General features: G+C 38.6%; 7 non-coding genes across 7 annotated transcripts; 2 read left to right on the forward strand and 5 right to left on the reverse strand.

Annotated features, from left to right (window-relative positions):
- Positions 1-123: 123 nt before the first annotated feature.
- On the reverse strand, positions 124-195 carry TRNAP-AGG (transfer RNA proline (anticodon AGG)). Its single transcript has one exon. It is a non-coding gene; the product is annotated as a tRNA-Pro (tRNA).
- A 3,274-nt stretch (positions 196-3,469) lies between these two features.
- TRNAR-UCG (transfer RNA arginine (anticodon UCG)) lies at positions 3,470-3,542 on the reverse strand. The gene has a single exon. It is a non-coding gene; the product is annotated as a tRNA-Arg (tRNA).
- A 3,214-nt stretch (positions 3,543-6,756) lies between these two features.
- Positions 6,757-6,838, reverse strand: TRNAS-GCU (transfer RNA serine (anticodon GCU)). Its single transcript has one exon. It is a non-coding gene; the product is annotated as a tRNA-Ser (tRNA).
- A 9,399-nt stretch (positions 6,839-16,237) lies between these two features.
- Positions 16,238-16,309, reverse strand: TRNAP-UGG (transfer RNA proline (anticodon UGG)). Its single transcript has one exon. It is a non-coding gene; the product is annotated as a tRNA-Pro (tRNA).
- A 3,334-nt stretch (positions 16,310-19,643) lies between these two features.
- TRNAP-CGG (transfer RNA proline (anticodon CGG)) lies at positions 19,644-19,715 on the forward strand. The gene has a single exon. It is a non-coding gene; the product is annotated as a tRNA-Pro (tRNA).
- A 277-nt stretch (positions 19,716-19,992) lies between these two features.
- TRNAH-GUG (transfer RNA histidin (anticodon GUG)) lies at positions 19,993-20,064 on the reverse strand. Its single transcript has one exon. It is a non-coding gene; the product is annotated as a tRNA-His (tRNA).
- A 1,665-nt stretch (positions 20,065-21,729) lies between these two features.
- On the forward strand, positions 21,730-21,802 carry TRNAR-UCG (transfer RNA arginine (anticodon UCG)). The gene has a single exon. It is a non-coding gene; the product is annotated as a tRNA-Arg (tRNA).
- The last annotated feature ends 2,882 nt before the right edge of the window (positions 21,803-24,684 follow it).

Genomic DNA, 24,684 nt, shown 5'->3' on the forward strand with positions numbered 1-24,684 from the left:
GGAAAAACACTAGACTAAAAAAATGTTCAAACATTATTAGGAGCTACTTTGTACAAATATAATAGATTATTAAACAATATATTTACATACGTAGCATTAGCAATTAAAAACAAAACTTACATGGGGCCTGTCCGGGAGTTGAACCCGGGACCTCTCGCACCCTAAGCGAGAATCATACCCCTAGACCAACAGGCCACGGAAGTTATCCCCTAACTTCAAAAACTTAATGACTCATTGTCAATGTAAAAATGATTAAATTTAATTCAATGTGTCAGGGGACAGATAGCCAGAGTGTATTTATACGTTAGGCTTACCTCGAGACATCCCCCCCCAAGGTTGGAACCCCTACATCAAGCTAACTCCTGGGTACCTATTTACTGCTAGGTGAACCGAAGCATTAGGTGAAAGGAAACGTACTCGACCTTTCTAGCCTGCCAAGAACCCCCGATTGTGATTAGGAAAAGAAGACAACTGTACTACGAAGGTGGTGTACCATTGAAAGGGTTGTATATATATATATATATATATATATATATATATATATATATATATATATATATATATATATATATATATATATATATATATATATATATATATATATATATATGTCGTACCTAGTAGCCAGAACGCACTTCTCAGCCTACTATGCAAGGCCCGTTTTGCCTAATAAGCCAAGTTTTCATCAATTAATTGTTTTTCGACTACCTAACCTACCTAACCTAACCTAACCTAACTTTTTCGGCTACCTAACCAAACCTAACCTATAAAGATAGGTTAGGTTAGGTTAGGTAGGGTTGGTTAGGTTCGGTCATATATCTACGTTAATTTTAACTCCAATAAAAATAATTTTACCTCATACATAATGAAATGGGTAGCTTTATCATTTCATAAGAAAAAAAATAGAGAAAATACAATAATTCAGGAAAACTTGGCTTATTAGGCAAATCGGGCCTTGCATAGTAGGCCAAAAAGTGAGTTCTGGCTACTAGGTACGACATATATATATATATATATATATATATCAGGGGTATTAGGCAATATATATATGCATAAGCTCATATACCCATACTGTATATGCAGCGCTGCATTATTTGGATACATGATAAAACAGTTAATACTGATAGTTCCTTGAACATGTAATTTTGGTTACTTTATCCAACTTTGTTGTCTATCCAAATATAACACCTCATCCACTTGGTCCTTATATCCATCGCACAATGGATATGTCTATACATTTTACATAACAATGGCCAAAATAAATTAAATAAAAGATCGTCTTAAATGGAAGTGAATCTGCCTGGGAAAATGTGGCAAGTAAGGTGCCTCTGGGAATTTGTAACATCTGCTGATGTAGATTTGACTAAGTGTAAACTCTGTCAACAGAACTATTCGCATACTTTGCGTCATTATATAATGGAATGTGAAAAAATCGCGGAATTTAGAGATAACACCATCAATAGTGTCCAAGAAATGTGTAAGTACTTCATTCATAATGATGTGCTGGCCGAAATCTTAGCGAAGTATCTAAAATTTGCTTACTGTAGGTAATGCCTGCACATGAGTGTAAAGCTGCCGCCCAGTTGGGTGGGTGTGCAGCAAGACTAGTAACTGTGTGACTCACTATAGATGTAAAGTGCCTTGTATAGTGACTGTTGTGAGCCTCTTGTTGAATCACTTGTGACACAAAAGATTATTGATGTGTGTATTTGTGTGGGTGATTAAATATGTATGTGTATGTATATGTGTATACGTATGTACATGTATGCATGAGTATGTGTACATGTATATATAACATTAATAGTTTTGTAACTAGCGTCAAAAGATTGGTATTTGCTTAGCTAAACGAACTAGAGGGTTCAGTTCCTGAACCGATTATGTGCCTCTGTAATCCTTTACACCACCGCCCACGGGATGGGTATGGGCTGCATAATAAAGAAAGAAATTGAATTGAATTGCAAGGTTCCATCTTGGGGCCAACCCTTCTCGTCATATACTGTATATCAATGACATAGATGAGAATATTACAAACCAGATTATCAAATTTCCAGATGACACTAACATCTATGGTAAAGTAGGAAGCGAGAACGATACTGAGACCTGCAAAGAGACCTGCACGAACTCTACAAATAATCAGAAGATTAACAAATGCTCTCTAATATTGAATAGTGCAAGACCTTGCATATTTGGCATAACAGTACACATCACAACCATCAAATTAACTTTACTACTATGCAGCAGATTGAAGAAGAAACGTACCTTGGGGTCTGAATCCACCATTGAAAATTGCATAGGTGGAGTGAAAGTAAAAAAAAAAAGGCAACCAAACCCTAAGAATAGTCAAACGAACCTTAGAATTGAAGGAAAAGAAGGTGGTGATTCAAGTACAAGTCTCTGGTTCGCCCCCATCTGGACTACTGTACCTAAACATGGAGCCCTCATCTTCAAAAGAACTTATCTGCAGTGGAGATATACGTTCTATAACGTAGAACGACAAAAATCACCCCAGAACTAAGTCGACCCTCATACCACGAACGGTTGAGGGCCACAGAATAAAAAACATTGCCAACCAGTCATTGAAACTTTAAAAATACTGACCTTCTTTAAAAGGTCACATGTAACACACAAGGGGCAACAGCTTCACACTCAAAAGGCCACAACGTAGGACAGTAGGAGATGATTTTCACGCATAAGCTTATAAATCCATGGAACCGCCTACCCGCCGATGCAGTAAATGCCAAAACATTACTGCGGTTCAAAATCTAATTGGAAAAAATACCCAGGAAAAATGGGCGGGACCTTTCAGAAGCCGCTGGCCTCCAGTCCCTGTCGTGGCCACTAAATATATGGTGGCTCTCGGGTAAATTCAGGTCTACATCAGCAGTCTGATATATGGAATTGCTAGATTTCACTATGCCTCAGATCTACAAAGTTTTTGTTGAAGTTCTTGGTCTATTAATGTTCTCAGATTGCTTATAAGTAGTCTAAGGTCATAGTCAACGGCATTAAAAGCAGATTCTTTGGCTATATCATTAGTTCTGTCAATCATTCGGAGGCCAACATTAGATAGAATCTACATTCTATCGCTCTAGGAAGTGATGTGGTGGAGGCTGACTCCATACACAGTTTCAAATATAGATATGATAGAGCCCAGTAGGCTCAGGAATCTGTACACCAGTTGATTGACAGTTGAGAGGGGGGGACCAAAGAGCCAAAGCTCAACCCCCGCAAGCACAATTAGGTGAGTACATGAAATGGACTGTTATCATTAATAATTTTGTTGTACTTGAAAACAGACACTGGAATACCTAGATTTAACTAAATTTCAGGCTTATCACACTTATCACAGATTTAGGCATCTTGTCCATATAATAATGCTGGACATGTCAGATGGTATCCATACAAACAAGATTCTGAAACTCTCTACCAAAATTACGACTAACACCACGCCTGTGATGTGCATTTATCTCGACCGTGACAGGACTCGAACCTGCAATCTTCGGATCCGAAGTCCGACGCCTTATCCATTAGGCCACACGGTCCTATGTGAACCATCTAATTTACTAAAATAAATTACTTTTGAATCACAATTATCGGTATTATAAAACCCGATATAATAATGTTTATTTTTGTCTGAGATAGGAAAACTATATACGCATCGAAGTACATCGAAGTACATAGTACCTTCCCCCCCCCCCCCTTCCCCAAGCATACAACTCTACAACAGCTGCCTAACTTCACGCAACTATATTTACTACTATGGGCGGACAGCTGTATTAGGTGAAAGGAAACATACCCAAACATTTCTGTCCCCACCTGGAATATGTAAATCTCTAAAATAGTAACATGCAATAATTATATGACATTTTAACTAACAACATTCGAACATTTCAGCAGGACCAACAGTATTGGCGTATATAGTTCACAAATCATTTTGTCAATCAATTTCTTCTCTCAAGCCCTTCTTTTGCTAATTGTAGACAATAACGTGGCTCAAGATATCATGACCCAACCACATATCAGAAGATAGAGTAACGACGTTTCGGTCCCTCCTGGACCATTAAGTCGTATATCGGTGATATCAATTTGCTGTATGGTGCCTATTAATCTTGTTTAAATTACCAATCAAGCTGTCAATGTAATCAATCAGAGCTTTAATATACCAATGTGCTTTAATATACTTACTAATCTCTCTCATCTCATTTTTTTCTTGCAATGTATCTGTTATTTTATTAATTCTGCTAGAATTTACCTACTTAAAATTATGTTAGATTAAGGACCTGCACGAAACGCTGCGCGTATTAGTGGCTTTATAAGATTGTAAACACCACGCTATGTATTCTCATAAACCCAATGTACCTTCTTGTATATAAATAAATAAATAAATAAATAGTATATGATATAACTCGTTGTGCTAACTCATCAGGTATATCATTCATTCAAAGACCAATGTGATATGGAATCCAGATGAGATCAACTTTGATGCCATCATTAATTATTTTGCTGTAGTTGTGTATAGCTTCAGGCACAAGAATGGTCGAGCACAATTAAAGATGACAAATTAATGGGAAAACTTCGGATAAACGCCTGTCAGTGCAAGAAATATAACTAGTAGTTCGGTCTGAGTTCGGCCCAGGTGTTTACTTGAACGCCCCATACAAATTATGAGGCATCACTCATTGTGATGTCTCAAGAATGTCAGCAATGTCTCATGAATGTCATCACAACAACAACAACGGCAGCACCTTTGGGCTGGCTCAGGGAGCCACCCCTGTACATGGTCTTGGAAGACTGCTCTGTGAGCAGAGTATCAATTTGGCTTAAGGCGTTGTTAGACTTAGTAATTGCGATGATCGGGTTGGGCTACCGTTATCTGTGGCAGGTGGCTGCAAATGACTGATTTTCCCGATCCTGAGCGCTCCAAATGCAAACTCTTTATTTCAATTTATTCAGTTTGAATAACTTCCTCGATATCCTTGCTGTGAGAGGTGGTGGAAAGGTACAGAGGAACATTTTGGGCTAGGGAGGTACAGGTTTGGGCTAGGTTTGGGCACATTGTTTAGCTATTCAAGTTATAACATTCTCGTTACCGCGAATGCTGTAACTTGCATAGTTACAGTAGTTACCGACCTTAACATATACATCATCAGTTTAATTACAGCTTTATTAGTAGTCTACTTAGTTTATTAGAACCCCGTTCCTCCCAGTTTTATTACCAGTAATAAAACTAGCACCCATGTTGTGTCTGACAACGAGCCCAGAAACTGAAAAAATACATTTGTTTAGCTAAGTTACAATATTGAAAAACTATTGTTGTAGAACGTATCCACAGATAGTGATTTAAGTGCTTCAACAATGGCAATTTACAATGTACTAGTTACTTAATCTGGTAACATAGTCACACAATGGGATATACTAAAAACCAGTGTTCAGTGGCGAAGCAAATTTTTGACCAAATAATAAAGGCAGTAGTTTAATTACAGTACACAATAGTGATGAAATAAGCAAGTTAAAGACCTGCAGGCAATGCGAACTGAAAGGTAATGTGACCGCTGTTTGTATTTAGCTTGAGAGAGCTAGCTAGCATATTTGGCTATACATATACCTCATTCCAGACTTAAGATTTCACCAGGATTTATGTAAGACACCAGGACTGGTGTCTTATTTCACCAGGACAAGAATGTAGTACTAAAATCCTTGTAATATATTTTGTAATATGTACTAAGTGGCAACTATTGAGTTAATGTAAATGTATTTTTAATATAAAAATAATATTTATGAATAGTTTGGATTTGTAAGCCACTATAGGGACCTGTTATAGAAGAGGGTAGAAATACCCTAAGTTACTCTATCCTATTGTGATGTATTTTGTTATCTTATTAACTTATTTGAACTTGAACTTGAATCTCCTAGCTCGGCTCTCTATTTTTTATATATGAAAGCCATATATGGCGTTCCACCGCAAGAGAAGATGGCTCAAATATAAAATAAGGTACATTTATCTATATTAGCAACAAATTAAGGTCAATATATAATTTAATTATAGTTCATAATCGAATATATTATAATTTTTCTAAGCTCTATATATTATTTAGTCCATTTAAAGCATATTCCGTATCCTAGGCGTATTTGCTGCAGGGTATATACGGAATGCATTTACCTTACGTCTATACATTTTTTTAATTATTGTAACTTTTGAGATCAAAGGGTTTCGTAAGGTTGACTGAGGCTTAGAAGCTGAAAGTTCTGTATGGGGGTAGGTAAAGTGGAGTACTGTATATATATTAACAACCTCAGCATTGATGTAACGTGCTTAGCTAAATCATTTTTGTTGATGAGTTTCTGAGCCAATTACGTTCTTTTTACCACTAACAATGAGTATCGAGTTGGTTGGGGGGCGGGGGGGGGGGGGAGATGGTGAATAACACACAGAGATTACACTAACGTGATGCATCAAATGAACAAATCGAATCCTTATCACGGCCCTTGTGGATTTGTTCAGATGGTGAATAAATTAACTAAACTAAAAGTGCTGAAGGTTGGAAGCTTCGTGGTTTCCAACCACAGATAACGGTAACCCATCCTGATCTTGGTGATTGCTGCCAAACTGACGATGGTTCCCAATACTATAGTAATAAAAGATTACGTTGTTGCTTGTGGGTAAGGGAGGTTGAAGTCATTGTAGAATCTTGAATTCTACATGTCTAGTGCTAATGTGCAGATGGTTATTTCATTTGGAAAAAAAAAAGTTACCTTCGACGAGGATGGGATTCGAACCCACGCAGGGAGACCCTATTGGATTAGCAGTCCAACGCCTTAACCACTCGGCCACCTCGTCTGGTAGGCATGGAAATTATTTTGAAATTTTGTCTATAAATAATATGACAACCAACTCTCCAATTTATAGTTAACTCAAATAATTCAGTTACTGGAGAACATCCCCAGATGACGTGGAGCAGGCGCATGTGTTGCATGGTTGGGCCCGAGGCTGCCTGACTCACCTCCCATCCATGCACAGCCCCGCCCATCAACATGATACTTACCTATAAGTGTCTAAAGCTAGGCATAGTGAGCACCTGGCACCGCTCCTGTGCCGGGTAAGTCCACTACGGGCTCACCATAGCCCGTGCTACTTGCCCCGCTCCTGTGCCAGGTAAGTTACAGGCTCACCATATCCTGTGCTACTTGGAACTTGTTCTTTATATCCTAATAGCTGAATCTATAACAACAACAACAACGGATAGTGAGGTCTAGCTTTAGCTCTCTATACCCCCTTGTTGTACCGGCTGCGTTATAACTATTCTAACGTTTGAATTCTTTGTCGAATCTGCACTTAAAGTAGTGGATGGAGGCGGTTTCCACAACTTCTTCCTACACTACATTCCAATTTAAGGTAAAGTAGATAGATGAAGATAGATTAAGATAGGTTAAGGTACAGTGATAGATTCAGTTTTGCCCGAAACGCTACGCGTACTAGTGACTGTACAAGAATGTAAGAACTCTTGTATATATCAATAAAAAAAAAAAACTTGTTGACCCTCCCGTACAGGGTGTGAGTATTTTCATTCATTCTTTCGACTCCACTTGTGTCTTCATGTCCTACGTGTTCTAAATTTTAAAAGGTTATCCTTGTCCACCAGCATTGCGTAATAGTGGCTTTAGGCATTGTATGTACTAGCTCTATCTATATATCAATCCATTAATGTAACATCACTTGTATGTATATACCTTACCTGAATAAACATCTGAATCTGAATCTGAATCTATTCCCCTCAGTATCTTGTATGTTGTGATTACGAGTGATCATAATACACTTCACAACTGTATTAGTGAATGCTCAGTTACTAATGATTTTTAGACCAAATGGCATGACATATACCTGGACCTTTGTAACTATTTCATTCACTCGCTGTTAGTATTAGACATTTTCATGATGTTCACAATATTTGGTTGTGCCTAGGCTAGAATGCTAGACTCTTACCCAATCATATACATAATGTTTTTTTTGTATACACTTATTGCATGCATGATTAATTTTGCATGTATGTAAAATGTACATGTACATATATATATACATGTACACATATATACATGTATATATATATATATATATATATATATATATATATATATATATATATATATATATATATATATATATATATATATATATTGACATGTACACGGGTGAAACTTTGCGGAAGTGACTTGCTCTAAGACAATCTCAGGTTCCTACTGGTGCCAAATAGTTTATTTTCTATTGTTATATCGTATCGCAATAGTTTCCATCTGCCTCACATGCTGATAGGCTCGGGAACATTTCTCTCTAGTTGACCGTCCTAGCCTACTGTAAGCTACATATTCTCTTTACGAAATGTTAGGCTACACGTGTTGTTTATATCTGAATATATTGATCGCGCAGCAGAATCACTAAAATCAGTGACTCAGTTTTTGCGGAAATGATCACAGGGCTATGGAAACACGTGTTGACGGCTGTGTGATGACACACACATGATAGACTATATACATTCGGCAAACCGTACACATTCGTTGGCACATCTGCACATGCATGGGCTCCTTGCAAGCTAACAACCAGTCAGCGTAATTTGATTACAGTTTAATACTAACACCCACCCCATCAGCGTAAGCGCTTAGTCCACTCACTGACCTTTGAGATCAGCACGATACTTCTTAATGATAAGAGCTCCTCTAACAACGTAATCTTAGACTTTGACCTAATGATAAGATCAAAGAAAGGGAGGGATCCTTTATTTTTAAATGTTTGACTACATCTTCACACTTTACGCTTTCACCTTTATTTTAACTGGGCAATTGTTCGGTTTTATTCTGCGCACTCTTTATTTTGTACATAATACAGTACAGTATTTTGCTTTGATATCATTCGTTGTACAATGTACAATAGTACTTCATATATCACTGATTGTGTGTGCATTAAAACTTCTCTCAGCACGGAGTGTGTAACTTTAACTGAGTCTGCTTTACGTAGGACTGAATGAAGTCTGAAATGATCGCAATTTGCCTTGAACTGCGTTTACCGCTCCACTGCATAAGTCTAATTATACCAGTCTCATCCTTGTATCCCACACACATGCACACCACTTTCAAATTTATGTTATGGTGCTGAACATGATTTTGACTAGAGATTATTATTATTATTATTATTATTATTATTATTATTATTATTATTATTATTATTATTATTATTATTTTAAATTGTAGTGGGAACATAATCTGGAAAGTTATTTTATATTTTTTACGTGGTTTTGTTCAAGAACCATATAACCCAATTTATTTTATACAGGCCATCATTTAACTGTATAGTCACCACATTAAATTAAGCATGATTCCATACAATGAAATAGTATTTTACTGAACTAGTATATGAAACATAAAATAATATACAACTTAATAAAGATCTGCTTGAGTTGTAGGCTGCAGATTTCAATAAGTTAAAAACAGTGATGTGAACTAAGGAAATCAACTTTATACAACAGTTTATAGTAATTTTTATGGGCCTCCTAGAATTTATAATTTAGAGTGTTTCATGCAGAGGTTATTTTTCCTATAATTATGTTGTGTGTACTATCACTTTTATGGTGATTCTGAAGATTTAATACACATACATTGACAATTCATCAATTCATTTAAGCATTCAGAGACAAATGTAAAACAGAATGCATGGAAGAAAAATTGAATCTATCATTAACGATTTTACTATATATCTTTGCCTTGCTTCAGACAGAAGCAAAGCATGTTACCGTTGTCATGTGGCATAGAGTGCAGTCACGGATGATACAGTCACTGATCTAACTCAACAATTTTCTTTGACAGTTTTGGTGGCTTTTAAAGAATCTCAATTTTGGTTTCCTCTTAATTATCTTTTAACGGAAGTGCTCTCACTAGTTCCACTAGCCGTACATCTTAGTGGTGGAGGAAGGCATGTGCTGGAGACCACAGGTACTCACCTAGTTGTGTTTGCGGGGGTTGAGCTCTGGCTCTTTGGTCCCGCCTCTCAACTGTCAAGCAACTGGTAGGTACAGGCGCCTGACCAGCTGGAGAGCACACTAAACTGGATACAGTCGATCTTGTAATATATGAAGGCAGAGACGCATGTATTCATGATTAACGCCTCCCAGCGCGCATTTTCTAACTCTGCCTTTTCTTCTATTTAGATAGCACTTATAGTTTTATATTGTTTTATATCACTATATCATATATTATATATAGTTTTCTATATATAGGGGGGGGGTACCACCTCTGGTGCAATTATAGGCACCCACAGCCTCAAAGAAGGGAACACAGAGCACTCAGAGAAAAACTTGCCATTTAACTCTGAATACGTATGATTGTTTCTATATACTATATATATATATATATATATATATATATATATATATATATATATATATATATATATATGAACCATTATATGGTTCATTATATATATATATATATATATATATATATATATATATATATATATATATATATATATATGAACCATTATATGGTTCATTATATATATATATATATATATATATATATATATATATATATATATATATATATATATATATATATATATATGAACCATTATATGATTCATTTTATATATATATATATATATATATATATATATATATATATATATATATATAATATTTTATATCTATTTATATATATTTATATTTATATATATTTATACTGTATTTTATATTTAATATCCGCCAACATAAAATTCCAATTCGGGCAACAACAACAAAAAATCCAAATCCCCCGCAAAAAAATCCACTTTCGCCCATAAAAAAATCTAAATCCGCCATCAAAAATAAAAAGTCCAAATCAACCAAGAAAAATCCGTGGTGGCCGAGTGACTTAAGACGCTGCCAGGAAGATGGTGGTGTTTGATGGCTTGGGCATTAAGGAGCGGATATTTTACGAATGGTACGAGTGTGTGTGTGTCTCAAGATTGAGACTAAGGAGCAGCTGAGACAACTTGTCCTGCTGGAAACATGTACTTGAAGGAATAGCAAGTATAGGAGTCATTAATGTCGAAAAAGCATCACTATACGATGCTTGACCGTTTCACGAGTTTCACAGCCAGAAAATTGTATATTATCAATGTCATGAACATTAAAAGGGGAAACAGCAAACTTACAGGATTACAGTGATGGAGGCGAGGTGTTAGGACCCAGAGGGTGATGCGTACAACCCCTCTCACTTTCAGTAGCCGACTGACCAGGACAGCTGACATGACCGGGACATGAAGGGTCATGCGAGCCTCCGTGGATCCTGTGTCAGATTCTAATTTGGTTGATATTCCCAGGATTAATATATACGATTAACCTTTATTATTACGATTTTATTATTATTTTGTTATTATTGTATATATAGAGGTATGTAAATTGTCCATTTATTGTGGAAGGACCTTTTTGTAGAAATTGGTTTAGCTGCACCATTTTGCAGTTTAATAGACCTAAAATCTAAAATAAAGTGAAATCTAGACTAGTTGTTCCATCTATCATCATACCACTATCTAAGAAGAGCCGCATATATTTGGGTTATCCCATACAGTCATAGACTTTAGACGTTACTGCTGGACGATTAAGACTAGGCTTCAAGTATCTCTGGAAGCGTTCATCACCTGCTAATGTATATCTGACCACATGTAAATTTTGTCAGAAAACTCTTCCCATACCTTATGTTATATCTTTAAAAGATCGAATGTGACGTATAAATAGGAAAACAGCTTCAGGCTCAACAAGCCACACTGTAATTATACAAAGCGCTACAGTTTCAAGGTCTGTAAGCCACAATGTGCATTTTCACCCATAGGGTTATAAGCCCATAGAAAGGCGGGAGCATTATGAGAATTTCATCATGAACACAAGAGTGAATAAAGTAGCAGTGATACTGAATGTCCCCATCTAGCAGGATGGTTAGTCATACAGGGCCATATGTTCAGTAGCCTGCACTGGCAAATTTTGGGTACATTATGAGGATATCTTCAAGAACACGAGAGTGAATAAAGTAATTGCAAAGCTCCAGGTACCTCATGCCAACGGGTCTGAATGGTCTGATAACTGGGCATTCGGTGATGTAGTGTGGGAGATCATGCCGCAGTTCCAGGCTGCTTATACTAGCAGTGCTTGCATATTGCTGAAGCAGCATGTCGGCATAGTCTACAGGTGAATGGTAATCAAGTTGACGACTGCTAGCATGAGAAATCTTTTTAATTTTATTCCACATTTGGGATGAGGATGTTGCATGATTGATGCCTTGCAGAAACTGTTCCCAGTGCTGGGAACCTGTTCGGTTAGCTCTCTAAACTCACCCTCAACATATTAAGAAATATGTTGAGGGTGTCAGCTGTTTTATGTGTTATACTGCTCAGCTAGGAATAGAACTCTGTCATGCAGGGGCTTATTAAGGCGTGAGTCAGTGAACCACCTCTGTCCCTTCCTCACTGTTTTGGGTCTTGTGGATTTTACAATAATGTCATAAAGACGGTAAATCACTTCAGTAACCAGGTCCTCATATAATGCATTGACAGTAGTAAAACAGTAAGTGTTATACCATTCAGAAATGCGGTATTTGAAGTGCATGTGTAAATTTTCAGGGATATTGATTATTTTTCTTTCAAAACTTTAGGCTTGACATTATTGATGGTGTATGAACTGAGGATGGGAAAATGATCACTAATTCGTGAACAATTGCTCCTCCGACAGCATTATCAATGAGACCGTGACCAATGACATAATCAAGTCTGCCACCCATGAGGTGTGTGACGTTAGATGAGTCAAAGTTGTATATGGACATGTTATTGTCTCTTAAGACATTTAACAAAAACCTTACCATTTCTATTTGTTTTGGTGTCACTCAGGCTAGTGTGTCTAGCATTAAAATCACCCATGACAATGATTTGAGAGCTGCTGGTGATTTTTGGAAGAGAAGCTTCCACCATTTGATCGCACCTTACATATATATTAACTAAGTTAAGAAACCCGGTCGCTGTAGCAATTTGAAACTGCTGATAATAAGAGTCGTCACTTTTGTGGTTTTTAACATGTTTACACACTAGGTTACTTTTAACATACGTCAAGATACCGACATCATGTGAACCAGCATTTGAGAATGCTACATAACCTGAGAGTTTGGGTGGTCGAAATTGTACATGCAAGGACATTAGAATCAGCTGGAAACAATTCTCAGGAAGAAAGGGATTCTTTGATAAACTGCTGGTTTCCTGTCCCCGCCTAGGCCAATAAAGATGGTGGTAAAAGTCAGGTAAAAGGTAAAAGTCAGTGTGTAACTAACGCGAATTTATTGATAACTTTATCATTTATATTCAAGAAATGTCAATGTATTTAAGGTGACATAGCCTAAATCCTAGCCAGGAACCCTAAGTTTCACATGATAAAGACAGTGCTTGTACTGTCTACAAGTTCCTTACTTCCTTACATGTCCTACATAGTCATAATGGCTTAGCGCTCTCTCTTGATAAATAAATGCCTTATCTTATTTCCTTATCTCATAACCTTGTAGCTTAATGTAATTAGATTACTACCCTTGATAAGTGATCCCAAATCTGAGGCAAATTAAACAGTAACTAGCTGACCGCAATCCATCGAAGACGTTTGACCTAGAGCTACTAAGCTCTACTAAGAGCTACTCTTATCTACTAAGAGCTACTCTTATCTACCAAGAGAAATGAGTACGGAGCTCATTGTTTTCCTCTTAGTCATTATCTAGGTTACAGATACACGCTATGGGCAGTGCAACCAGCACTACACCCCAAAGCCCGGTTGATCTACAGAAAACCTTCATTGTAACACCCAAAATAAACCTTGGAACAAGACCGTAGCTACTCGAAAATGAAACTTGCTGTCCTAATACATCATTGGGGACCAGTTCCCGAACCCATCATGTGATTGTCATACATTTGGATTCGTTCTCGACTCACAAACGGGGATTCTGGGCACAAATGAAAAAAAAAACACCTGCTAGCGAGTCACCCCGCGTGAACACCTGCTAGCGAGCCACTCCGCGTGAACACCTGCTAGCGAGCCACTCCGCGTGAACACCTGCTAGCGAGCCACTCCGCGTGAACACCTGCTAGCGAGCCACTCCGCGTGAACACCTGCTAGCGAGCCACCCCGCCTGAACACCTGCTAGCGACCCACCCCGCCTGAACACCTGCTAGCGAGCCACCCCGCCTGAACACCTGCTAGCGAGCCACCCCGCCTGAACACCTGCTAGCGACCCACCCCGCCTGAACACCTGCTAGCGAGCCACTCCACGTGAACACCTGCTAGCGAGCCACCCCGCGTGAACACCTGCTAGCGAGCCACCCCGCCTGAACACCTGCTAGCGAGCCACCCCGCCTGAACACCTGCTAACGACCCACCCCGCGTGAACACCTGCTAACAAGACTCCAGAACACGAAGCACACATGTCGTTGAAGTGAAAATCCTTTACATTTGCCATGTTATACTTTTCATCTGATCATAACAGAGCCCGAGGTCACTAGGTTTTTGTTCTGGAGAGTAGAGTGGAGAAAGTGGCGGATACAACAGGTCATGAAATAAAAAATTCAGTGGTATTCCCACTATTGCTACTCTTTGTCAGAGAATAGCGCCGCTGCCAAAATGAAACGCCCCAGTTAATATCGGGCTAGGCTTCCGTTACCGTACGCATATAACTCTCTTAAAGAACTGTTTTGAATCTGTTATGTATGTTCTAGTTTGGCGTGTGTGTGTGTGAACAGTTTGTCTCGTGGAAAAGTAAACCTGGTCTGATGTCTTAAACCTGGTCTTTGATGTCTTAAGAAACATGTCTTACCTGACAGCACCTGAGGAGAGGGTGCCCCAGATTAGACCCAGGCACAAGGTCACATATCACTATGTAGTCAGGATTAAGACAGATAAAGACCATATTTTCGGATCAGATCTCACTCAATGCCTATTCACAGAGGAATACGGAATTTAGAAGTAAATTTGGAAAGTTAAAAGCTCTCCTGCAAGAGTGAGGATAGTTATGTATGTCAGCTCCAGTGTTTCTCAAACTATGCAATGCCCTCCGAGAAATATTTAATACTATGCACCGCAGGTTTGTTGTATGAGACTGGCTCTGATCTCAATTCAGCTCGTCTCACTCCTAATGTTAGTCACTTGTTCACTTTAACTCACGTAATGGATGAGAAAGCTGAAATGAAACGAGAAAGTTGCATTTCACTTCAACGCCGTCTCTATCAACACATATTAGCGCACATAAATTGTATGTCAATCTGGGTTTTTATGGCCTTTCCTCCTACGGTATATTATCATCTGAATGAATAAACTTTAATGGATCTTGTTCTCTAAGACTGAGGAACATCTTTATGACTTTTTTTACAAGCATAAAACCACTGAACACATACTAAGCAAAATACTGGACTGAATGCTAATCTATTTAACTGCTATTGAACTAGAAACCTCCGGTTTTCAATGTGAATATTAAACTGGATGTTCTCTGACGCGATATGAAGCCTCTTGCCAACGGAAGCTGTTCAGACCCTAATTACACATGACAGCTGTGTTTTTCCCCGAGATTACATGCTTCCAAAACATTTGACATTTTTACAGAACTGCTTAACAGGAACATAGTTATCTAGTAATTACCGGGTATATAATAATTCGTTTTGTCGGGGACACACTATATATGCATTATATATATATATACACGTGGAATATGAAATCCTCCGAGAAACGGCCAGAGAGAAGGATCTAGCAGTTGAAATAACACCGAATCTGTCTCCTGAAGCCAACACATAAAGGATATCATCAGCGGCGTATGCGAAAATTTCTAACATTATAATTGCCCTTATAAATTTATGTAAGGAATCATTTAGAGCCTTGTGTACCACATATGTGAGACCAATCCAGGAGTATGCAGCTCCAGCGTGGAGTCCACACCTAGTCAAGCACAAGACGAAGATGGAAAATGTTCAAAAGTGAGAAGGAAATAACGTGGTAAGATGAGAGGAGAAGGAGAGATATGGGAAAAACACGAGATAGGGTAAATCCGCAGCATAAAATTTACAAGAGTAGGAGAGAGAGCGCAGAAAAAAAGGAGAGCCGGGTGAAGAGTAGAGGGGCAGCGGGACCTAGACACCCGCAGTACCCTACTATTTAGTTCCAAATATGATAACATATCCTACTTTAAACCATAAAACAATGGGCCTGTCCGGGATTTGAACCCGGGACCTCCTGCACCCAAAGCAGGAATCATACCCCTAGACCAACAGGCCACGAGAACAGAAAGGTAGAAAACATTATTTATTGTAAGATAAATCAATATGTCCCGTGGTGTTCATTTTCAATTTCAATTTTTTTATTCACGAAAAGCACATCTAGTATATACAATACCTAAAGTCACTAATACGCATTGCGTTTTATCTATATTAATTAAAACCTTATTCGTAAACTATTTGCTACATATTAAACAACTTTGCTTCATCTAATGAGTGAAAGAATGATTGGAGAGTCTGAAAAGCTGCAACATATGTAAGGAGACACTGGTAAAGTACACAGAAACTTCAACGCAGTCTAAAAGTCATTTAGAATTATTTATTTATTGATTTATTTATATGTATACAAGAAAGTACATTGGGTTTATAGGTAGCATTGATGTTTTTACATTCTTGCAAAACCTTTAACACGCATAGAGTTTCGGGTAGGTCCTTAATCTAATTAAGTCTGTTAGATTAAGTTACTAACTAACCAACCTACATCAGACCGATTAAAAAATATGCATCACCAGCATGGAATCCAAATTGGTTAAGCACAATAATACGTCCCATTGTAAAGCCCATACAGCTAGTTACTTTGAGTTCAGCTCCTGCATTAGAAATTTAAACTACAAGTCTTAAAAACGGCCAATGTTGTGCAAGAATATAAGTAAAAAGATGACACGAATCAAACCAGCATAAAAAATAACCTAAGATACTAGAAAGACGAACCTAAAGGAGGGTTCATTAAATCAAAAAATAGATGAACCGTATGTCCAGCCAACAGTAGTGAAACTGAGAAGCAAATTCTTGTTCAATACACGTATTCCAGCTTTATAGCAAAATGATGGCAATCGAGCTAGAGAGAGAGTTAGACAGTGTCTCTTGATTATCACAAAGCATTCAACATTGTCCCATTTTGTAATGAGGCTAGAGTTAGTTTTTTTAGTTTAGTTCATTTATTATGCACCCCCATACCCATCTTGTGGAGCTAGAGAAAGTAGAGTATGTAGAAGCATGCTAAGTTCGGTGAGGACGTACCTCTAAAAGGAGGCAAAGAGTCACAATGAGAGGAATGATATCAATGGAGAGGGAAATTGAGTAGAATATCAGAAAGATCTATCATCGGTACCATGGTCCATTCTGTTCCTAATATACACCAACGAACTGGCGGAGGAAATGGCCAACATAAGTTGATGTCAGTGCTTGCCAGTGATACAAAATGATTAGAATCAGAACATAACAGGACAAATATATTGTAAAAGAAACGACACACACTTCGGAAACTGTCGGAAAAAGGATAAGTCCTGGAATTTCTTATAAATAAATCTGTTGCCAAAAGTGCCGATAACTTAAGCCTTCATGAACTTAGCGAATGGAGCCTTCCGAATGTGATAAACTATATGAGAATTACTCTTGAATATGGAGCCCCATACCGTTTTCCTGTTCGTGTTCTCTCCTAATTCCATGTATTACTAACCATCCTGTGAGGTGGGGATATTAGATGAACTTATAGCTAGTTTTTTTCTACATTGTGTAATCTTTCATATAGAACAGGATAGCACCTCACTGCTGTGTACCTAAGCTTGTAAAAAAAAAATAACATCACTCAACTTCATTTAATAACTATTTGCCTGTTAAGTATAAGATTTTAACTGTTAATAACATTATATTGAGGTTTTAATATATATATATTCGAAACGTACAAATTTTGTGTCGGAAATGATAAAAATAAACAGCCTATCCTCCTGTTTTGATAGTACTTATAGTAACCATGAAGACCATAGTATATATACCGACGTACAACGAAATTAGAAAGTAGAGAATCAGCACTATTGAGTTGGACAAACCGGGAAACTATTTTTTACTTGTGTTTCTTTGACCAACTAAACTAACCTATCCTAACCTCCCTAGGCCTAATACGCGATATCTGAGGCCTAATATAGTACATATGTGTACTATACAAGGCCTAGGAATATTTAAGTTAGTTTTTTAACTTCATTTATTTTAAAAGAATTCCTTGCTAGTCAGTATACTACTATCTAAAAGCTAAGTACGTACGAGTTTGTGACTATTGATAGTTTAGGTACAATCTAAACAGGAGAATGGGTTGATATATGTGAGAGATCCTTGTTCCGTTCAGTGAGTGCTATCTTCAGTAACACCTACAAGTCCTTCAAGTACAATTAGGTGAGTAGAGAAACGTGACTTTATTATCAAAGTCAAACTGGATAAGATCATCAGGACAAATTGGCAAGATCTTCGACAAGCCGCCGGTTTCCTGTCTTCATTGAGGCCACTAGTGTTAGTGGCCTGTATCTAGAAGCTTTGTGTTAGTGGCCTCAACACTAGTTAGGGGCCACTAACTAGAGCCACTAGTTAGTGGCTAACTAACTAGCGACTAGTTAGTGGCCCTAATACTTGTTAGGGCCATTAACTAGAGCCAATAGTTAGTGGCTAACTAACTAGCGACTAGTTAGTGGCCCTAAGACTTGTTATGGCTACTAACTAGAGCCACTAGTTAGTGGCTAACTAACTAGCGACTAGTTAGTGGCCCTAAGACTTGTTATGGCTACTAACTAGAGCCACTAATTAGTGGCTAACTAACTAACGAGTAGTTAGTGGTCCTAAGACTTGTTAGGGCCACTAACTAGAGCCACTAGTTACTGGCTAACTAGCGACTAGTTAGTGGCCCTAACACTACTTAGGGCCCCTAACTAGTGTTAGTGGTGGCCCCTAACTAGTATTAGTGGCCCCCCCCTCAGGTAAAACCAGGTAAATGGGATAAGGAAGTTGGCACGTGCTGGCGGCCTTTCTTTCTGTTGGTAAACAAACGGAAAGCTCTTCAAGAAGTCCACCAAAGCTTCAGTAACAACTAAAGACCTAACAACACAGCTGGAAATCGATCGTCAAGACGATATAAACTCCCCAGAAGGTATATAAGCCCGTATAAGATGTCATATAGGCAAGCACACCAATATATCATCAACACCCACACAAAAGCCTAGCATCAAACCCACGCTATCCAAAAATATTACCCAAATTTATATATATATGAATAGCAAAGTATAACAAAAGCTACTACTATAATGATAATAATAATGCTAAATACTAATAGATATAAGAATAATTAAGATAATTCAACCTTTTTTTTTAACTTTTGGACTTTTTCTTCCCGAAACGCTATGCGCGTACTAGTAGCTTTACAAGAATATAAACACATCACGCTATATAATCTCATAAACCCAATATACCCTCCTGAATATATATATAAATGAAAATCATCATAAATAAGGCGTAATTTATGCATTAAACTTTGATTTTAAAAATAAGCAAGTGCCCGTAACCCTTCGTCGGCCTGTTGGTCTAGGGGTATGATTCTCGCTTCGGGTGCGAGAGGTCCCGGGTTCAACTCCCGGACAGGCCCAGATACATCCATTTTTACCTCTGAAATCTATCGTAATATATCAATTTTGTAGTGTTGTATTTTATTAATACAATCTGGAGCCTGTACAAGACTCGTATGATAATGGGAGTCTTATAACTATAGTCAGAATTTAATTATAATTCACTTTCAACATATTAGTGTTGTATTTTCAAGGATTTTATTAATGCTGAAATTTATTCTACTGTTGTATAAGAATGTATTTTAATAAAATACTCTTCGAGAAACATATATAAAAAATGAATATTAGCCTCCCTCTTGCCGTGACCAGGATTCGAACCTGGGTTATTGCGGCCACAACGCAATGTACTAACCACTATACGATCACGGCCACCTTGGGCGTGGTATCTCCATGCCGAGTAACTTCTATATTAATTCAGAAAATAGGTTGCTATTACTCTGTATTGACAAGATAGCATTGTTTATTTATACATATCCAAGAAGGGATGGCAAGTGTAAGGACCCCATAGCCTCGGAGAAGAAAATAAAGAGTACTCAGAGAAGACCTTGCGAATCCTTACTACAAAAAGGTACATTGGCTTTATGAGAGTACATAGCATTGATGTTTTGCATTGTTAGCAATGTTAGCATTGATAGTGACTTTAGGTATTGTATGTACTATCTCTATCTTTAAATCTATCATTATGTAGGAGATAGGAAACGTGCCCAACCATTTTTGTCCCGCCCGGGATATGAACCAGGAATTCCCTATTGCGGGTCGAAAGATGGGAAGAATAGAGAAAGTAGAGAGTATCTGGGGGAAGATAAGGGAGAGACAGATTGATTGATTGATAAAGATTAAGCCACCCAAGAGGTGGCACGGGCATGAATAGCCCGTAAGGGAGAGACAGGGCGAACACGGGCATCTATACTCTCACACAAGCCCCTTGCAACACGGCAATATGCGGGCTGAATCAAAACTCCCATTATCAAATTTTTCTTGGAGCAATTTGTACAATTGTCTCTAGGGACTGAGTGTGTGTGTGTATTTACTATTTGTATCTGCAGAATCGAGCTATTTGCTCTTGGACCCCGCCTTTCTAGCCTATTTATTTGTATTCTATTATGTCTGCTTCATATATTTCTCTCTAACAAAACTCTGCCCATTTGTTTCTGCCTCTGCCGGGGATCGAACCCGAGCTCTTAGGCCCCAGAAGGCTCAACCCCAGAAACAGGAAGAGTACTCTTCTCTCTCAAGAGTGCTCACTCTTGAGGGTGAGCACTCTCTATCATGCTCTGGTGAAGGAGAATCAAGTCCAAAACGCGTTCAGCATTCTCTAATTCTTCGAATGTGGGTTTTCCGCATTACTTGGATCAGTGTTTTTGTAATCGTTGTTGCATATATATATATTTACTGTATATTGCCAAGGCACATATTTTCAAGGGATATATCTATAACATGGAACATCTGTCTGTCTGTTTGCTATGAATGCGCCAGAAGCCTCGTCAAAATTAGATTCTAAATTATTTCTGTTGCAATCCAAGACTTATATCCAGTGATGAATTTGCATGCAAGGGCCTGGCTTACATTAATTCTGAGATAAAATGTTGTAAGATTATAATTGCACACACACACACACGTATAGCTGGGTTCGTTCTGACTCACAATCTGGAATCCTGGGTTCGAATCCCGGGTGGGATGAAAATGGTAGGAATATTTCCTTTCACCTAACGTCTCTGTTCACCTGCAGTCAATAGGTACTTGGAAGTTAGTCAACTATTGTATTTGCCTAGTTGTGCTTACCGGGTTGAGCTTCGGCTCTTTGGTCCCGCCTCTCAACTGTCAGTCAACTGATGTACAGGTTCCTGAGCCTATTAGATTCCATATCTGTAGGGTTGCATGCTAGGAAAGTTCAGTAATTCGACCTTGGAGGACCTCAATATGAACCCAGTGTATATAAACAAGCTGCCTGTCCCTAACGAGAGAAATAATTATAATAATAAATGTAAAATATTGTACAAGAGCTTGTAGTATTTTACCCACGGGTACTTATAAGACCGTGTGGCCTAATGGATAAGGCGTCGGACTTCGGATCCGAAGATTGCAGGTTCGAGTCCTGTCACGGTCGCTAAATGTAAACTTTTTAAAACCTTTTAATGCCATAATTCGTAGCAGCGTTGACAGGCCGTGTATGACAAGGTAGAGAGAAAGATGAGGAAGGAGGGTTTACAAGATAGTAAAGATTTATATACATTTATATCATATTTTGCCACAAATCATAAGGACTACATTAAACCTCGAATATACTCAAACGTCATGTTTTGTTTGATAACACATCCAATACCGTTTTACACCTGACGTTCTGAACAGCGAGCAATGCACACTTATTGTGTAGTTAGGAGGGGTTGAACTAGCGAGCAGAGAACAGCAAACATGTATCAGGGTGAAGGTGAACTAACACTTGGAGAATAAGTAGGGAGGAGGTAACCTAACCAAATGTGGATGAGGGAGTAAGTAAATCAACAGGTAGGGAACTGGGAAGACGGCCAGGGACCAGATTCACGAAGCACTTACGAACGTATACATCTTTCCTCAATCTTTGACGGCTTTAGTTACATTTATTAAATAGTTTACAAGCATGAAAACTTCCCATTCAACTGTTGTTATTGTTATAAACAGCCTCCTGGTGCTTCGGAGCTCATTAACTGTTGAATAATTGTAAACAAAGCTGCCAAAGATCGAGAAAAGATGTACAGGTTCGTAAGTGCTTGCGTAAGTGCTTTCGTGAATCTGGCCCCAGGCGAATAACTAGCCTTTACACATGCCAGTGTGTCTTCCATCAACAGGAAGTATTCATGGGAATGGAGATGATGTGATGCCTTAGGTCTTGGGCCCTTTAGAATGTTGAAGTAGCCACCACAGGTGTTCAGTTCAGGAAGGAAAGTACGGGAGAAAGAAGAGTACCCAGCAGAAGATAGGCTACTGGAAAGGGTGAACCCCATCACCTTCCCTTGGGATCCAGTGGGCGCCAGCTGGGGGCGTTAATAGGGCAAAAGTTTCGTAGGATTAAACCTCATGGAACTGAAGGAACAATTACTACTTGAACTTTGTAAATAGGATATAAACACAAATATAGAAACTACAACCTCAGTTCATTGAAAATATACAAAGTTTTAGAATACAGAAACGTTAATTCATTACTCTTTACAAATCAAAACAACTGTTTTATTTTTATAAGAATAAACTATAATCAGTCACTGCACACAGCAAGAGCAGGAAGCAAGAGTTATAATATGTTTAGAAACGAGCAAACTATATGAATGGACAGCACAAAACATCCACTAGAGAGTGTGACATTATAATTACAAAAATTAGGCTGGCATATCGATATCTATGGCAGGTGGCTGCAGGTAATGAATCCCCCAATGGTGAACATTCCAATTGTATACTATGTGAACAAGAGCTGGGACATTGCAACATTAGTTCTCTGATTGCCCCGTTGTCAATGATGTCAATCCAAATGGTATAAGGTACTTTGAGCTATGTAATTACTTCATACGTTTTAAATTGCCCGCCTGCAGGTCATACCCGGGGATGATTGGCTGAGCCGCCACCTTCTGCAGCGCCTCCGTCAGTAAACACCCGCATCAAGCTGACGGGAAATCCACGTTAATCAGCTATATACACCCCCCTTGACCACCGCCAGGACCTGTACCACCTTCCCTCAGCCTGCCTACTGGCCACACCTCGTCAGACAATCTCGGACAGGACCACCAGACGTCTCAGGACTCGCAGGTGAGCCGTATATACATCTTATAATCTGTACCTTGTTCCTTCGTAGAGACGGCGCCATTACCACGGCCCTACGCGCGTCGATAATATTATTTTCCCAGGAAGAGCCGCATGTCTGTAGGTTATCCATTAAGGTCAGCAGACGTCTAGATGTTACTACAAGTACCTCGGAGGATTTGCCGAATTAGATCTGACCAAATATATATTGTCAGCACAAATCGTCACATACATTTCGTCACTGTGTAACTGATAACAAATCAGAAGAGGGGCCAAGTATGGAGGGAGGGGGAATGGGGGGAGAGTGGGAGGGACAAAGGGGGGTAGGGAAGAGGGGAACATGGCGGAGAGGAGAGGGGAAGAGGGGGAAATGGCAGGACGAAGGGGGAGATAGATAGCTAGAGATAGATACATATAGGTAGAGAGAAATGGGAGACAGATTAAGCAAGAAAGAGAAGGACGGGCTGACTGTATTTTCTTTAACTACCAGAAAGCCTTTGACACAGTACCCCATAAGAGACTGGTGCATAAGTTGGAGAAACAGGCAGGAGTAACTGGTAGGGCGCTCCAGTAGATAAGTGCCTAAGCAATAGGAAGATGAGAGTTAATGTGAGAGATGAGACCTCAAAATGGCATGATGTCACTGGCTGAGTCCCGCAGGGTTCTCTACTCGGACCTATCCTGTTTTTGATGTATGTAAATGATCTTCCATTGGGTATAGACTCAATCCTCTCAATGTTTATTGATGATGCTAAAATTATAAGCAAGATTAAGACAGCACAACAGCACAAGATGACCTGGACAAACTGATGAACAGAAGGAATGGTCCAACAAATGGCTATTAGAGTTTAACTCGAGCATATGGAAAGTAATGAAAATAGGTGTAGGGAACAAGAGGCCAGATATAATATGCCATTTAGAATGTGAAATCCTTCAGGAATCAGTGAGAAAGATCTGGGGGGTTTGGATATCATGCCAGACCTGTCCCCTGAATCCCATATCAAGAGGATATCATCAGCGGCATATGCTAAGTTGGCCAACATAAGAACGGCCTTTAGAAACTTGTGTAATGAATCATTTAGAACCTTGTATACCACATATGTCAGACCAATCCTGTAGAATGCAGCTCCAGTGTGGAGTTCTTATCTATTCAAGCACAAGACTAGATTGAAAAAGGTCCATAAATATGCCACCAGACCAGTACGAACTACGAGGAGAGAC

The sequence above is a fragment of the Procambarus clarkii genome, chromosome 14 (genome assembly GCF_040958095.1).
Source record: "Procambarus clarkii isolate CNS0578487 chromosome 14, FALCON_Pclarkii_2.0, whole genome shotgun sequence".
Lineage (NCBI taxonomy): Eukaryota > Metazoa > Arthropoda > Malacostraca > Decapoda > Cambaridae > Procambarus > Procambarus clarkii.